Here is an 18,631-nt window from a genome sequence, read left to right on the forward strand (position 1 = left end):
GTTTCATGATTGCAACTTATTGTTTCTTTGTTTGGCCTTGTGTTCTTGCGCGTCACTGCCATTGTGACGTTTGAGTTAATCTCCGTCCCCGCGTCCCCGAGGAGTGAATGTTATTAACTTCTTCATTTGCGGAGGGGAAGGTTTACGTACGGGGCAGACTAATAATAATTGCAAAAGGTTAATGCGTGTAGCGGTTCGTTTTAATTTATACGGTACACCTTTCACCTTCTTCTGTTTCATCGTATCTCTCTCTCTCTCTCTCTCTCTCTCTCTCTCTCTCTCTCTCTCTCTCTCTCTCTCTCTCTGATGGCAGAGGGGGTCAGACCAATAAGTTAGGGCCTAATTGCACGTCTGAATGGACAAACAACAGGACAGGACGAGGCCGGGATGGCACGCCGCACTCCCTCCACACAAAGCAAGGTTCGCTCTTATGAAATTCCCAAGAAATCTCCTTAAAAGTTTTCTTCTTGGGACCACCCTGCTTCTCTCTCTCTCTCTCTCTCTCTCTCTCTCTCTCTCTCTCTCTCTCTCTCTCTCTCTCTCTCTCTCTCTCTCTTCAGCTCCTTTACTATAAGAAGGCACGGTACAACATTTTAAGGGATGTTTTTGCACCTTTAGGTACTCTTGTATTCTGGCAGAGATGATGAGTCAGGTGTCTCTTATGATTAAGCAAGGTCAAGAGTGTGAGGCAAAACGAGATATTCATGCACACACACACACACACACACACAGACACACACACACACACACACACACACACACACACACACACACACACACACACACACACACACACACACACATTTACACACGCACATTTACGCCATTCACGCCCTCACTCAAGTCCAGTTCTCGGAATAATCATTGACATTATTAAAAGTTATGCTTTGGAAAATAAGAGTGGATCAAAGATAAACACGTACCGAAAAAAAAAAAAAAAAAAAAAAAAAAAAAAATATATATATATATATATATATATATATATATATATATATATATATATATATATATATATATATATATATATATATATATATATATATATATGTATATATATATATACATATATATATATATATATATATATATATATATATATATATATATATATATATATATATATATATATATATATATATATATATATATATATATATATATATATATATATATACATATATATATATATATATATATATTGTTGCGCCCCTTCTCCTCCTCTAAGACGACGAGACTTACCACTTGCTGTGTCGGGAGCTGACCTACCCTGACACCCTCCTTCTCCACCGTTCTATAGCTGATCTCCGTGGTAAATAAGGGGAAGAGACGAACAAGGATCACCACGATCTTCCACACAGTGACAAGAAAAATGTGTAGTTGGGAATGGATGATTGATGAGAAAAAACAACGACGATAGCTTAAGCAACACCGTCTATTCAGGGTAAAAGACACACGGATAACACAACACAATTAACACAATTGAAGGATGTCCTAAGAGGAGGAATTCGTCAAGAACACGAACCCACCTTCCTGACTATCACTATTATCCACGTGGTTACCAAAGCGGCTCTCTCGGCAAGCACAGGGAGGATGAGAGAGGAACGTCCTGCCCAGGCCGCATTGAGTGAGAGAGAGGGAGCAAGCGCCCAGCTGCGCCTTTCCCGGGTCGGCGGCCACCCCACGTGACCCAGTTTAGTCCCGGCCAGAGTAGTCGAGAACTCAATGCAGTACAAGGGGAGAATATTATTACATATATATAAATACTATAGAACCAAGGATGATGTTACAATCGTTTTAAGGTCACAAGAAGTGAAGTGACATATAACTAGGTATGGGAATAGCAAACATGTAAAATAGTTGACTCTTCCGTGGGAGTGGGGATAGTCTCGGCTGCTCTTGCCTTAATGACTCATAACCTAGCTAGCTAACTTAAACTACTAACTTAACAATATATAGATACATTTTCACAATATATACAAGGTAAAATAATAAGGATTAATTTGAGATATACGTCTAGCTCAAAATAGGACTGCATCAAATAAGATATTATTAATATTATAGATGTCTCACGTGTCTGGCCAGGAGGGTATTGTCTATTAGAAAGTGGCGCGTAGGCCTATAAGAAGGGGTGACTAATTAAGTACATATATACACGTGACACCTCCCCCCAAAGGAAAGCGTTGAGATGGCGCAGACAGTGAAACGCTTAAATCTAATGATATTTTACTTTAAGTACAGTAGCTCACTGTTAATTTATTGATTACACCTTAAATCTTATAGTTAAATTTGTGCAAAATGGGATATGGATAAAATATAATTTATTAATGAGCACGAGACAACGCATCCGCCACGAGGTTTTCCTTCCCCCGTATATGGCGAATCTCAATGTTGTAAGGCTGCAGTGTGAGTGACCAACGCAACAGCCTCGAATTTTTCAGTTTCATTCTTTCTACGAATGTTAAGGGATTGTGGTCTGTTAAAACCAACAGCCGTGATTGACCGATATACACTTTAAAATGTTCGAGGGCCATGAGGAGAGCTAATGCTTCCTTTTCAATGGTTGCATAGCTTCGTTGATAACTTTTCAGTTTGTGCGAGTAGTACCCAATGGGGTGCAGAATACTGTCCTCACCTTCTTGGAGGAGTACGGCACCAGTTCCCAGGTCACTGGCGTCCACCTGTAGGACAAACGGCTTCTGCAAGTCGGGAGCTCTCAGAACAGGAGTGTCAGTTAAGAGGGCCTTTAGAGTGGCAAAGGCATGCTGACAGTCTGGAGTCCAGGCGAACACCCTCTTCGAGCTGAGCATATCTGTCAGAGGGGTTGCCACAGTGGAGAAGTTTGGGCAGAAGCGTCTGTAGTAGGTGGCCATGCCAAGGAACCTCATCAGGGCTTTTTTGTTGTCAGGCACAGGATACTGGGTGATGGCTTCTATCTTGGCGTTCACTGGTAGGACTCGGCCTTGACCCACAACATGCCCAAGGAATGTGACTTGTGCATGTCCAAACTCACTCTTTGTTAGGTTGATGGTGAGGTTGGCTGCGGTGAGGCGCTGGAAGAGGTCACGAAGGCGTTGCAGGTGTTGTCCCCAGTCATCGCTAAACACCACCAGGTCGTCCAGGTAGCACCTTACACCACTGAGGCCCATCACTACATGGTTCATAAGGCGTTGGAAGGAACTAGGGGCGTTCCGCATGCCAAAGGGGAGAACCTTGAAGTGGTAGAGCCCTTCTGGAGTGATGAAGGCCGAGATTTGGGAAGCCCTCTCCGTCAGGCCAAGTTGGTAGTAGCCCTGGAGGAGGTCGAACTTGGAGACGTACCTCGCCCGCCCCAGGTCGTCGATGATGTCGTCCATCCTAGGCAGAGGGAAAGAGTCTGGGACTGTTACCGCATTGACTTTGCGGTAGTCCACACACATCCGCACCTTCCCGTTGGATTTGGGCACCATCACTACTGGGGACGCCCAGGGGCTCAGGCTCGGCTCGATGAGGCCTTGCTCCAGCAGCCGTTGGACTTCCTGGCGAAGGACCTCCCGCTTCTCGGCGTTCAGCCTATAGGGTGGCTGACGAATAGGAGGAGCGCCTTTCACGTCGACGTCGTGGCATAGCAGAGGGCAGAGGCTGGGGTTGTCGTGGAAGAGCGTCGGATGTTCCTGCAGCAGACGTAGCACTTCAGCAGCTTGTTCCGACGGAAGGTGAGCCAGTTTCTCTCCGGGGTTTTGCAACACCTCAGAGTTACGCAACACTGGGTCTACTACCGCATCAACGCTTTCCTCATGGCCACTCGACACTAAAAGACACTGGCTTTCCCGAGGCGCATTATTTTCAGTATCACTGCTGGTATGAAATGGTTTAATTAAATTTATATGTACCAGTCGGGTTTTCTTCCGACGTTCTGGTGTACTGATCACATAATTCACCTCATTTATTTTTTTAATGACCTTATATGGTCCACAAAACCTTGATTGGAAGGGACTTAGATGGAGGGGTAGGAACACTAGCACTTGGTCACCAGGGTGGAATTCACGGCTTTGCACCTTGTGGGTCTGGTCATAATGAGCCTTCATTTTCACTTGTGCCCCTTGCAAATTTTCTGAGGCAACTCGTTGGGCAATGCACATTCGCTCCCTGAAACGCTTGACGTAAGCAGCCAATGGCACGGCCGCTGACTCGTCAAGGAAGCATTCCTTGAGGGCCTTTAGGGGACCTCTGACCTCGTGCCCATACACGAGTTGGAAGGGAGTGAATCCTAGGGACTCCTGAACACTATCCCTGATGGCAAAAAGGAGGAGGTGGATTCCTTCATCCCAATCCTTCCCTGTCTCTAAAACAAAGGAACGGCACATAGTTTTTAGAGTTTGGTGGAATCTCTCCACTGCTCCCTGGGATTCAGGGTGGTAGGCCGTTGATCTGTACTGCCGGACTCCCAGGGTCGCCATCACCTGCTTGAATAATCCAGAAGTAAAGTTGGTTCCCTGATCGGACTGCACAGAAAGGGGCAGACCGACCTGGGTGAAAAACCTGCTCAGGGCTTGGATTACAAGTTTAGCCGTGATGCGGCGAAGGGGAATTGCTTCAGGGTAACGGGTAGCTCTGTCCATAATTGTTAATAGGAAAGCATTCCCTCTGGCTGACTTAGGGAGTGGTCCTACGCAGTCGATGATTATATGGGTAAATGGATCTCCCACTGCTGGAATAGGATGCAAGGGAGCGGGGTTAATGGTTGGGCAGGGCTTGCCCGACACCTGGCAAATCCTACACGATTTACAATATTCGGCCACAGATTTTTTCTGATAGGGCCAATAGAAGTGCATGGATATCTTATGGTGGGTCTTCCTGACTCCCAGATGACCACCTACCCCATCATGTGCTAATTTTAATATATCTCCCTGCAAGGAGCTAGGAATAACAACCTGGTGGATCACCCGCCAGTCGTGATCTGCAGGGACATCTGCTGGGCGGAACTTCCTCATCAAAACTCCTCCCTCCAGATAAAAACAACGGGGAAGATGATCTCTCTCTGAGGGGTCAACAACGTGATCAAAGCACACCTTCAGTTGGGGATCCCTGGCCTGTTCCGCAATTAGAGTGGAGCGGGTTACAGGGGTGCCTTCAATACAATGCACCACAGGATCTGAGTTTAGAGAGGACTCAGGGGGATCTGGCTCCTTACCAGCCTGTTGAAAAAAATCCTGCAGGGAAAATTCCGGACTGAGGGTGTCATGGCCTACAGTATTACCTATGGTCGTCTTGGAAGGGTGTGGCTCTGAAGGAGCGTTGGAAGCCATGCGGCGGCTGGCACTACGCGTGACCACGCACACAGGCGATACCTTGGGTGGCATAGGGTCAGGTGGGTTCCCATGGTTGGTCGAGGGAGCTGTTTGGCCTGGCATATTTTCCACAGTCACATTCCCTAACACCAGAGATACTCCATCCACTGGGAGCTCGTCCACTATACCGGCAGTGATGTAACCAGACACCACAGGTGACTGCAGGTAAATCCGACACAGGGGTACCTCACCCTGAGAGAAGAGCCCTTTGACCCGTAAGGAACCTCCTACCTGGCACTGTGAGAGAGGAGGGACTACCTTCCGCAAAACAAAATTATGGAGAGCACCCGAATCCCTGAGTAGAGTAATAGGTATGGAAGGTTGGGAATCACCATGCAGAGACACTGAACCACTAAAACAGTATGGTTTATAATATTCATGAACATCAGAGGGGACATTATTACAAATATTCTGAAAATTATGGACCTTGCCCAAAGCAGGAATATCACCCGATGGGGACACCGGCTCCACCAAAGGATCATTAGTCTTGCTAACCAAGAGAGCGGGGCTGGCATTATACTTTCCTCTTTTGGGGCATTTATCTTTAAGGTGACCCGTCTGCTTGCAATAGGCGCAGCGGCTCACAAGAAAACATGTGGCAAGAGTATGATTGGGCTTCTTGCAGTAGGTGCAGCCAAGTTGATTGGTAGGGAGTTTGTTAGAAATGGAACCAGCCGTACGCACATCTCGGTTAGCAGACTCACCTGAAGCAGATGGGGTGAACCTGGGTCGTCCGGACAGATGAGACGTGGAGGCCGATTCCCTGGATCCCATGACAGTGGAGTTAGGCTGGAGGGCTGACTGACTGAGGGGCACCTTGCGGCTGAAATGAACATTTGGGTTTAATATGAGATAGTGGTCAGAAGCTGGTCCAGCAGACTCCAGGTCATGCTTTCCCAGCCCCTCCAGATAAGATTGTAATTGAGGAGGCATGCTGGATTTCACTTCTTCATACACAAATAGCTCTAAAAGTTTCTTATAACTTCCCCCAACCCCCTCACTGTCTACCCAGCGTTTTGCTTGGGCCATTTTCTCCCTGAAGAATTCTACACAAGTCTGGTTGGGTTGTTTGAGAGTGGATCTGAAGATTTTCCTGTAGTGCGAGGGGACACGCTCATAGGCCCTCAAAACAGTGGACTTGATTGTAGAGTAGTCACGGGATTCTTCGGCTGTCAATGCAGTGTACGCCTGTCTAGCTGCCCCGGTGAAGACATTGCTGAGGAGTGGGGCCCAGCGATGGAGAGGCCACTGATGTATGGAGGCATTCTTCTCGAATTGCGAAAAAAAATCCTCTGGGTCTTTCTCACAGAAGGGAGGGACGTACTTCTCAGCTTTATCATCCCGGGACATCTCCCAAGCCCTATTTTGCTCTCTCAGGAGTTCCAGACGGATCCGATCCCTCTCGATGCTGAGCTTGGCCCCCTCAGTATCCCCAATGAATGCAGGGAAGGCTTCTTCTACCTCCTCTTGGCTAAATATGTTTTCATCGACTAGATGCTCGAGGACGATATTTTGAAGATGAGCCTTGTTGAATGAGGCCCTGACTTCCAGCTGGAAGTGGGTAGCCAAGCGGGCCCACTGACTCTTTGGAAGGGGCACAAGAGCTCCAACTGAGGGATTCTCTATAAACTCCTCCAGATCCAACATGTTTGCTAATAAAGAATAGAATTCTAGAACAACTAACTAGCTAGCTAATGGAACAGCCACAAAGAAAGGAACACAAGTAGAAATCACGAAATGGTATCAATATGAAGTGATTTGGTCCCTAAAGGGATAAAACTTAAGCTGCACAGCCACCAGATGAGAGAAGCAGAATGATACAGCTAAAAAGTAAAATGCCAACAATACTAGAATACAGTTACTGAAAAACACTGGAGAACACAGATAAAGGAGCACTGCACCAAGTAGACTACCCCCCCCAAAACACGTGGGATGATACAGTACAGCAACTCACAAAATCAGGAACAAGAAGACACTGCCCACCAACACGTGGGAATATTCATACAGTACTAGAATTGATAAAACGTTGACAAAATACGTGGAATGATACAGCACAGCAATCACATGAATCAAAAGTGGATAACCGAAGCACTGATTTATATTATTCATCCATCAAGAAAATCACATCCCGGACAGGCCCCCATTTGTTGCGCCCCTTCTCCTCCTCTAAGACGACGAGACTTACCACTTGCTGTGTCGGGAGCTGACCTACCCTGACACCCTCCTTCTCCACCGTTCTATAGCTGATCTCCGTGGTAAATAAGGGGAAGAGACGAACAAGGATCACCACGATCTTCCACACAGTGACAAGAAAAATGTGTAGTTGGGAATGGATGATTGATGAGAAAAAACAACGACGATAGCTTAAGCAACACCGTCTATTCAGGGTAAAAGACACACGGATAACACAACACAATTAACACAATTGAAGGATGTCCTAAGAGGAGGAATTCGTCAAGAACACGAACCCACCTTCCTGACTATCACTATTATCCACGTGGTTACCAAAGCGGCTCTCTCGGCAAGCACAGGGAGGATGAGAGAGGAACGTCCTGCCCAGGCCGCATTGAGTGAGAGAGAGGGAGCAAGCGCCCAGCTGCGCCTTTCCCGGGTCGGCGGCCACCCCACGTGACCCAGTTTAGTCCCGGCCAGAGTAGTCGAGAACTCAATGCAGTACAAGGGGAGAATATTATTACATATATATAAATACTATAGAACCAAGGATGATGTTACAATCGTTTTAAGGTCACAAGAAGTGAAGTGACATATAACTAGGTATGGGAATAGCAAACATGTAAAATAGTTGACTCTTCCGTGGGAGTGGGGATAGTCTCGGCTGCTCTTGCCTTAATGACTCATAACCTAGCTAGCTAACTTAAACTACTAACTTAACAATATATAGATACATTTTCACAATATATACAAGGTAAAATAATAAGGATTAATTTGAGATATACGTCTAGCTCAAAATAGGACTGCATCAAATAAGATATTATTAATATTATACGAGTAGATGTCTCACGTGTCTGGCCAGGAGGGTATTGTCTATTAGAAAGTGGCGCGTAGGCCTATAAGAAGGGGTGACTAATTAAGTACATAATTATATGCACGTGACAATATATATATATATATATATATATATATATATATATATATATATATATATATATATATATATATATATATATATATATATATATATATATATATATATATATATATATATATATATATATATATATATATATATATATATATATATATATATATATGAATTAACAGGATATAAAAGTAATCTCCATCTCCTCCTTCTACTCTTCCTCCTTGTCTTCTTCCTCTTCCTCCCCTTTTTCCTCCTACTACTCTTCCTCCTCGACGCATCCCGTTATATTCTTCTTTATCTACAGCCTCGTTAGCGCGTTACAGCGGGCAGGCAGTGTGCAGGGCGCGGCGAGGCCCAAGCACGGCATTCCATCAGCCGAGGAATAATTGGCGCGCAGTGACAGCCGCCGAACTAACTCGTTTCATGCACGAACGACTTAATAAGATACGACGTCCATTCATGCACTTTGGCGTGAAAGTTCAGTCATGTTCCAGGGGCGAGGCGCAGAAGGAGGGGAGAAAGAAGGTGGGACGGAGGGACGAGGTGCAGAGGGAGTAGGAGAGAGGTGGAGGGAGGGAGATCAAGGAAGCGAGAGATGTTTAGCTTACTTTTCTCCAAATTCTTAGTTTTTGTGCTCGCAGTGTGTGGAGGGGCGGGTTCTGAGAGTTCTGAGGAGGAAAGGAGTTGTAGAGGAAGGCACGGAGATCGGAGTCAAGATGGAGGAAAGAGGGAGGGGAAGAATAGGGGTCAATGTGGCAGGGAAAGCAAGCGTTGCCTAATTAAAGCTCTATCTACGCCGCGCCTTCCGCTGACTGGCCCGCTGTAGAAAGCTGTTTCCCGCGCTAATGAAATGTATACATCACAACGTAGTAAGACCGAAAAGAAAGCGAGCATCTGTTTTTAACCCCGTCAGGCGGCTAACCTTTAACAGCAAACTAGTTTCATTGAGAAAACTCCTGCTATCGTCCATTCAAGGATACCTGTAATGGTAAATGATTTCCTAACATAGTTGTTGCATTAATAATAGTACTAGTAGTAGTAGTAGTAGTAGTAGTAGTAGTAGTACTGGTGGTGGTGGTGGTGGTAGTAGTAGTAGTAGTAGTAGTAGTAGTAGTAGTAGCACCACAACCACCTGGCTGTCGAGTAAAGCAACGTAACAGGCGACTTTAAAATCAGAATTTTCTCGACAAATCATAAAAATATTTTGAAATTTATACATCACCATTAATACATTTATACAGCAACATTAACACCTCAGCCTTATTACAGCAAAAACCTCCAACGAAACACTGTATAATATATATATTCAGTTTAATACCAGACATCACGAATGGCATTATATCCAAAGTTCTATCATAAGTGACGAAAAAGAGCATCTTCTAACTCCCTTAACCTTCTTAAAGTGCGAAAAAAAACTCCCACACAGGTAAGACGAGAGGTGGAAGAACAGGGAAAAATAAAAGAAACACAGTAACAGAGAAAAGAAACTAAGATAACGACATAAGAGAAACTAGAAGAGACCAGATGTAAGGAGACGAGAAATGAAGAAGAAAGGGTTAAATGGAAAAAGGAAATCAGAAAAAAATACAATAACGAAGAGATGAGACTGAGAATGAGGAACAGTATAAGAGAGAGACTGGATAAGATGGAAATCAAGAAAAAAATACAATAACAAAAAAGATGAAACTGAAAATGATGAGCGGTGTAAGAGAGAGACTGGATAAGATGTAAGAACAGAAGAGAAGAGGAAGGCGTCAGTCAGTCCCACATGCAAGACAAGACCGTGGACACCAGAAGGTAATATTAGCGACGCTTTACATATGCCTCCTGAGTCTTAACGCACGGTACACAATGGGATTCCTCAGGTGATGGCCACGGGGCTGAAGTATAAAGGTACGGTGGTGAGACGGTGATCGTGGCAATGGGGTGGTGGTGGTCGTGATGGTGGTGGTAAAGTGATGATAACAGTGATGGTTGTGGTAGTGATAGGACGATGGTGGAGTCAGAGATAGTGATAGAAGGATTAACACTTGCATAGTAGTTGTAGATGCAGTGAGGATAGTGGTGGTGGTGGTGATAGTGGCAAAGGGGACGGTGAAGGTGTCGGTGCCTGGTGTCGGTTGGGGAGTCAGTGGCCGGAGAGCCTTGGGACGCGGTAACCTGAGCCCTGAGTGTCCGGTGATCTGTTCAGGCGCAGGTGTAGTACGTGTAGGTGTCCAGACAGCGCAGCCACTGCAGATTAATGATGGTGCGCGTGTCCCTCAGAAGACAACATATTAATTAAGTACATACAGACGGAAGGGGGAAAAAAAAGGCATGGAAAGAACTCTCCTACAAGACAACACACCTGCATATCTGTGTACGATGCCTGAAATATATGATACAAGCTGGTGTGCGCTCCTGCCATGCGTTACAGGTACAGCCTCCCCCCTTACCCCCTCCCCTGCAGCCACTTGAAAAATATATAAATTAGACAAGCAACAGCCACCCACCGATAATTTAATTACACGTCAAGCAGAGAGTATGATGCTTGGAATATATGTGTGTTTCTCCCATGCGTTACAGGTACGGCACTCTCTCCCTCTCCTCCAAAGCCACTTGAAAATAACAGATAAATAACCCAAGGAAAAAATACACCAATAATTAAATTACACACAACTAGAGAGGGAAAAACTCTAACATGCCCTCATGCCTCACTGGGAAAGTGGCACAACACATGTTTAGTCTAGAAATATTTCGTGCTCATATATTTAAGAAAAGCATTCTAATACCTCGCCTAACATGGAACATCTGACAACAAACTAATTAATTAAAAGCATCACCTGAATGCCTACCGGTCGCCGCAAGCTGGCACAACAACTGTGTATAACCTATAAACATCACCGCATTCCACACTGTAAAATAACATAACATAGGCCGATGCCAAGTAAATACTTCCCTAATATGGACTAACGAGGACAAATTGAGTCAATACACGCTAGTAAAAACAAGCCTTATCTAAGAAAAACACCCCACAATCTGTCGACTTTCTGAATCTAACTTATTAATTAAACAAATATAGCTGTCCACTCTTCTCCAAGGTATTCGGGGAAATAAAAGTAAATAACTCATTACAACTACTTCAATGGGTAAAAAAGGAACCTTGAGAATACACTTCGTCAGCAGATTAGTAAACCAGTGTCTTCGGTCCTTCATCCCTTTCACGGGTACACTGAATTTCTGCATTTATTCCTGTTTTTTCTTCTTCCTACGACTCGAACTGTCTCAAAAGAGACACCGCCGTATCTAAACTGGTGAACCTTGAAGAATCTCCTTCTCTGCGGCACACTGAGCAGACTATTTCATTTATTTACTATTTTCTTGCACCCTTGATGAGACTCCTAGATGAACACATCACTCCTCATTACCTGATACACATATAAGACCTGAAAAACAATAACACACACCCACAGTTAGGCCATCTGCCCTTGTGATAAGCTAGCTACGTACTTGCAACGGTGCTAGGTCCATAAACAAGCAGTAATTTACTAACCCGATATAGGCATAAGAACAAGAAGTTGATTACGGACATATATATAAGTTTCTCGCCTTGTCTTGAGCACCACTAAACAACGAAGGTCACTGGTCTGCCGCTGGGACACGAAAAACATGACTTATCGATACATAGATCAATTGCAGTTAGGAATTAAGGACACGCGACGTACCTGAAGCAGATGGCATGCCGTTAAATTACCTTGAAAAAAAAGAAAAAAATAAGGAAAAAAAATGTAGCGTTTGGTGGAAAGGAATTAGTCTGCCAGTGAGTAAATCAATGCATGGTTACATCGCAGTTTGGGAATGAAGGGCGCAGGAGGGACACGAGAGGAAGGTGAGGACAGCTGGCGTGCCGTTATGGCCTCAAAAAAGTGGAATAAAATCAATGACCTGTGCGGTAGAAATTGATCTACTAGTGGGAAAACGTAATGGAAAATGAAGAAATGAAACGTGTGATGAAAGAAAAAATGAGACACAGGAGGGAGGGAATGGAGCGTTGGATGCAAAAATGGAATGGAAGATGGAACGACAGTAAACAACAATAAATTAACAATGCACGTGCCAAAGTTCCAGTTCTCATGTAGCTTAGCAGTAACTCAACCACACGTGTAGAAAGGCTAATAAATGATAAGTAGACACACACTAATAATAATAATAACAATAATAATAATAACAATAATAACAATAACAATAATAATGAAAAAATAATAATGAGCAACAGCAACAGCAATGATACTTACAATCAAGACGTAAAGTAGACAAACAAGCTTTAATTACTAACCAATCAATACATATCTCGAGGCGGTCATTCTCTCTCTCTCTCTCTCTTTCTCTCTCTCTCTCTCTCTCTCGCTGTGCATGAGTGCCTCTCGAATATAATTAAGCATCTACTGCTGTGGACAAAAATAACGGCGCCAGTGCTCAACCCTCCCTCCTTTCCATCATCCCTGCTTCGCTCCTTCCTTCTTCTCTCCTTCCCACCCACCCTTCTCTTTCACTCTCTTTCCTTTACAGTACACGTATATCCAACCTTTCCATCGTATCACCTCTCTCTCTCTCTCTCTCTCTCTCTCTCTCTCTCTCTCTCTCTCTCTCTCTCTCTCTCTCTCTCTTTCTCTCTCTCTATCTCTCTCTCTCTCTCTCTTTGATGCTCCTGAGTAGAAAGTCGGGGCTTGAGGAACTAAACGCGCCACTCAGGAGGCGATGATGCTCCATTTATCACGCGACTTTACGGGACAGGGAAGGAGGAGGGATGGGAGGCGGAGCACGAAGGTGACGGCGACTGCAGGAGGAATAGGTGGAGGAGCAGCAGGAGGAAGGTAGAAGAGGAGGAGAGAAAATATTAGTGAAAAAGAGTGAAAATACAAAAAAAGACAAGGAAGAGGAGAAGGTGTGGTGGTGGTGGTGGTGGTGGTGGTGGTGGTGGTGGTAGTAGTAGTAGTAGTAGTAGTGGTGATGGTGGTGGTGGTGGTGGTGGTGCAAAAAGCGAGTAAATTTCGTTTGGTTTTAATGCTTATTCTCTCACTAATATTTACTGAAAAATTTACAGCTAACTTTCTAAACCCAAAACGCTACTGAATTACAATACATCTATCATATTTTACGGAGTCTTTTCATATATTTCACTACTGCCCTTCCCCCTCCCCCCCTCCTTCCCAGCTTAACCAGGCGGTGTTTGTCGATCAGGTCGCGAGGGCTGTTTGTCAAAATGGTGATGGTGATAAATGCCGAGTCGTTCATCAAGGCGCGGGTCGTGTGGTGGTCGAGGGAGGCTTCTCTTCGGGTTAATTCAAAACTCACAGGTGCTTGGACGTGCCCAGGTGAGGCCCAGGTGAGTCATTTCGTGGGTAGAGTGCTTTCACAATATTCTTTTCATTATTTTATCTTTCTTATTTGAGATTTTCTCGTTGGGTTTTCATCTATACTACACACATGGTGGTATTCACTTATTAACAAACATTAATACTATCCTGTGCATACATTTTCAAGTTGTAAATTTCACTCATCTTCTAATAATTCATAATACTCTTATTTTTCATCATTTTTTTTTCTTTTTTCCATTAATACTATACACATTTCTCATTAACTTATTAGGAGCCATTTATACTCTCCTGGACATACAAATATTAGTTCTGGATATCACTCCCCTTCTAATTATTCATAACACTTCTTGTTCATCATTTTCTCATTGCTTTTTTTTCCAATAGTACCATACCCAGGGCACATTAACTTATCAGCAACCATTCATATTGCTATAAATATGCATTATTAACCGTAGATTAGACCTTTTTCATCATAATTTATAGCACTATTCTATTTTTCTACATAACTTTATCATTGTTTTACCATCTATACAATACACATTAATATTAACTCATTAGCAAGCATTTATACTTTCCTAAACGTTCAATATAAGCCCAGTATTATACCCTCCTTTTATTTATTTATACAGTAGTTCATTATTTTTCTCCTATCCTATAGAAAGTGGGCAATTTGAAACTTTGTTACTTTTTTTATAAATCTTATTCTCTGGACTGTAAAAAAAAGTGACCCTAAATATATGTTGCTGATTAAAATCCTTAGTAATTCTTTGTAATTACTACTCTTTGATGTCTATCACTGTTTATGGAAGCAAAAATGATCTCACTCTTAATAAAGCAAGAGCGTGAGATAATGAAGTAACTTCTTATGAATTATGCACTTGCCTTCATAAAGCAGTAAGAGTCTGTGCCAACGTATCTAGAATTCAAAGCAAAAAAATCAGTTCTCACCACGAACATTGCACCAATATCTGAGTAATGTGCCAAAAGTTCACTGCCTTCACCTTTCCCACACTGAGTCTTTAACCAACACGCCTAATGTAAAATAATAAGAAAATAAAAACCTCAAATTTATTATACTAACTAAACTGCACAGTCATCACACATATCAAACAAAAAAAGGAGGGAAAAAAGGAAAAATCAAGCCTCTTTAAGGGAAATATTAAGCGCTGCATATTGTAACTATCATCCCTCATTATAAATATTAAGGGTAGTTGGAGGAGGTAACGCAGCTGTTCACATCACGTGTTGGAGAGGCGGCGGAGATTCATTCCCAAACACTTTAGGCGACCCCACAGCCAGTGCGGAGAAAATAATTTATAAAAGGTGTGTGTGTGTGTGTGTGTGTGTGTGTGTGTGTGTGTGAGAGAGAGAGAGAGAGAGAGAGAGAGAGAGAGAGAGAGAGAGAGAGAGAGAGAGAGAGAGAGAGAGAGAGAGAGAGACCTAAAAAAAAAAAGAAAAGCAGACAGGTCACTGCATTTTCTCTAGAAGCACTTGCATATTGAGGGGGAAACACTAGCCGAGTAGTAAGTCAGGGCTTGCACACACACACACACACACACACACACACACACACACACACACACACACACACAGAATCCGTCAACAAGCCGGTCACACAAGACGACATACCACCACCACCACCACCACCACCACCAACACCAGCTGTTCGGAATGGAACGTGCGGGTGACGCTTCCTCAGGTCACGTCCAAAGGTCATGTCCGGGGTCACCCAAGACCTGCCGCGCCTGGAGTCACATCAGGGACACGGACACCTGTCTCAGCAGCGCCCGTGGGTATGTGTTAACTCCGGGAGGAGGCGACCAGGGTATGGTGATGTAATGCAGGGATAGCGGTCGAGAGAGAGAGAGAGAGAGAGAGAGAGAGAGAGAGAGAGAGAGAGAGAGAGAGAGAGAGAGAGAGAGTAATGCACTAGTTCATAACATTGTGTAAGTGCAGAACGTTCCAAGGATGAGAGAAGACGCTACAAGGGAGAGAACCCCGAGGCAAGAGCAGGAGGAATGCAACAAACTATAAGGGCGTGAGGTAATGAACTAACACCACACCCGCAGTACTCAGGAGTGTAAAATAATACAACGCGCGCCGAGGAGTAAACGATAATTGCTGGCGGCTGCAGGCAGTACATTCCATGTTTTACGAGTAACATGATGGATGGCAAGATGCTCCTTCCCTCCTCCCCGCCCTTGCTCGCTGCCTTCTTCCCGCCTCCTCCTTCCCGCTCATCTCTCCTTTCCCCTCCCGCTCCTCCCAGACTGACCCGCCACCCCCTGACGCTCCACGAATCCCAAGCAGCAGCCCCTCACAGCCTGGTCAGCCGTAGGTCAGCCCAGCTCGTGCCCACCTCAGACCCTCCAACCCCGCCAAGTGACCAGATCGACCTGGGGCATTGCAAACCAGGTTGGAGCCTCGCAAACATGACTCCACTGGAAATTGTATTAGGAAATTGCCCACTTTAATCACAAATGGTATGATAAAAAACTGTATGTTCAAAACGTAGACAAAATTTAAGTTGTTACAGATACGGATTAATGAATGCGATAAAAGTGCCAAGTCGTCACTGGTTTATCGTCTTTCACAGTGCAGTTCAGTCAAGCCGGTGAGAAACGCAGGATTATCCATCAAGTATCATTCCTGCCAGCGTTGCCATTTCCTCCCTCTCCCATCACCACCACCACCACCACCACTGTTGCCACCACAGCTCTCCATCATCGCTCTCACACTCCGCCATGCCTCACCACAACACCCACGTAACATCACCAATAAACTTGACACTCATGAAAGGAGAGATGGTGCTGCCCTGCTGTTGAGTGACGCGCGCATCTCCTGCTCCCTCCAACTAGACCCGCCCCCAACCTTGTCCTCCTCATCTTCCCTCGGCTTGGTGGCGTCGCTTTGGTCAGCCTCAATTGTAATAATCTCCACTGATGTCCCGTGAGATGTGATAGATTGGTTGGGAGAGGATCAGCGTCTTCATCAAAAGCTCTACACGGCCCGAGCTGGCCTAATAAAGTGAAGGCTGCGTCCCACCAAGCACTTGTGTCCCCGGAGTGCTGTGGTAAGATGTGCTTCACTCTGCCTTCCAAAACTACACATCACTAACGCGTACACCACATAACAAAAACCAGAACAAGAACAATTAAATCATCAGCAATATAAGAACAAGAATAATTCATTAAATCAATTAACATAATCAGTACTGTCTTCGTCTAGTCTATCATAGTACAAGATCCATTTTCACAAGAGGGAACCATCTGAATTCTTGTGTTACGTGACTTGTATACCAGGGACACAAACATGAAAGATCCTGAAATTTGATATATGTAACGCTCCACCGAATTACTTGACACAGACATAAGCTTGAGCCGCCGCCATTTCCTTCCTCAACATACACATTACGTCAGAAAATTACGACTTAGTTGGTGCCACACAGCTCCCAAGGGCCTCACGATGGAGCAGCACGCCAACCACAGCCTGCCACACCCTCTAGAAGCGAGAGTGTCATGGTGGAAAAAAAAAAGAACACAATAAAAGAAAGACTTAACGACAGCTTGAGACGCGCGGGACACTTGAGTCTGAGGGAAGCTCGTGGCGCCTGACGTGTGGCGCATCTAGACACAGGTGATGTAAACGAGTTATTACTGACTAAAAGCATTGCTGCTGTTGTAGACTGTCACTGTTCTTCTCCTAAATCTATTAGCAGTGCTACCAGAACAAAAACAATTAAATCAGGTAACAAATTCAGCAATATAAGAACAAAAATAATTAATTAAATCAGTTATCAGTAATATCTTCGTAACCTATTATAGTACAAGATCCATTTTCACAAGAGGGAACCATCTGAATTCCTGTGTTACGTGACTTGTATACCAGGGGACGCAAACAGGAAAGATCATGAAAATTTATATATGTAACGCTCCACCGAATTACATGACACTCACAGACACAAGCTCGAGCCGCCGCCATCCCCTTCCCCAACACACACATTACGTCAGAAAATTACTACTCACTTAGTGCCACACAGCTCCCAGGGGCCTCACGATGAAGCAGCACGCCAACCACAGCCTTCCACACCCTCTAGAAGCGAGAGGGTCAAGGTGATGCACAGAAAAAACGGACACAATAAAATAAATTATTGACGACCACCTGAGACCCGCGGGACACTTGAGTCCGAGGCAGAGCAGGACTGAGGGAAGCTCCTGGCGCATGACGTCACATTGACGTGTGACGCATCTAGACCCAGGTTATGTAAACGAGTTATTACTGACTAAAGGCATTGCCGCTGTGGTAGACGGTCACTTTTCTTCTCCTAAATCTATTAACAGTGGTGTTCCTCAGGTTTCTGTCTTGCCACCCACTCTCTTCCTATTATTCATCAATGATCTATATATTCTAAACCAAATTTCTTGTCCTATCCACTCCTACGCTGATGATACCGCCTTGCACTTTTCCACGTCTTTTCGTAGACGTCCAACTCTTCAGGACTATTCTAGTACTTCTGTAGAGGTGACCAAAGAAACACGGTGGTAATGCTGGTGCGTTATATTAATAAAATAAACTGTACAAAAAAATAATGATGTGAAGTGCCAGCGGATCGCACGTCCACCTCCGAGGCCTTGGTGGACGCGACTCTCCATGCCCGCCAGCAAGGCTGGGCGGACAAGGACTACCCGTGGTGGTTACTGAACCTGCCGGCTCAGGTCACTGCCGAGGCTGGCGTCCGGTGACAAAGGGAGGCTGACCTCACTCCTACGTGGTAATAAGCGGGCGGCCAGGCTGACGTTAGGTCCCAGGAGAAAGAGAGCGCCATGGAATGTGGGGGCGGGCAA

General features: G+C 44.6%; 1 long non-coding RNA gene across 1 annotated transcript in view; it reads right to left on the reverse strand.

Moving 5' to 3' along the window:
- LOC135101105 (uncharacterized) overlaps positions 1–17,977 on the reverse strand; it is a 102,824-nt gene extending 84,847 nt beyond the window's left edge. The window contains exon 1 of the long non-coding RNA XR_010269026.1: positions 17,813–17,977. This is a non-coding gene — a long non-coding RNA (uncharacterized LOC135101105). The remainder of the gene's footprint in view (positions 1–17,812) is intronic.
- Between the last annotated feature and the right edge of the window lie 654 nt (positions 17,978–18,631).

Source organism: Scylla paramamosain, chromosome 6 (genome assembly GCF_035594125.1).
Source record: "Scylla paramamosain isolate STU-SP2022 chromosome 6, ASM3559412v1, whole genome shotgun sequence".
NCBI classification, from domain to species: Eukaryota; Metazoa; Arthropoda; class Malacostraca; order Decapoda; family Portunidae; genus Scylla; species Scylla paramamosain.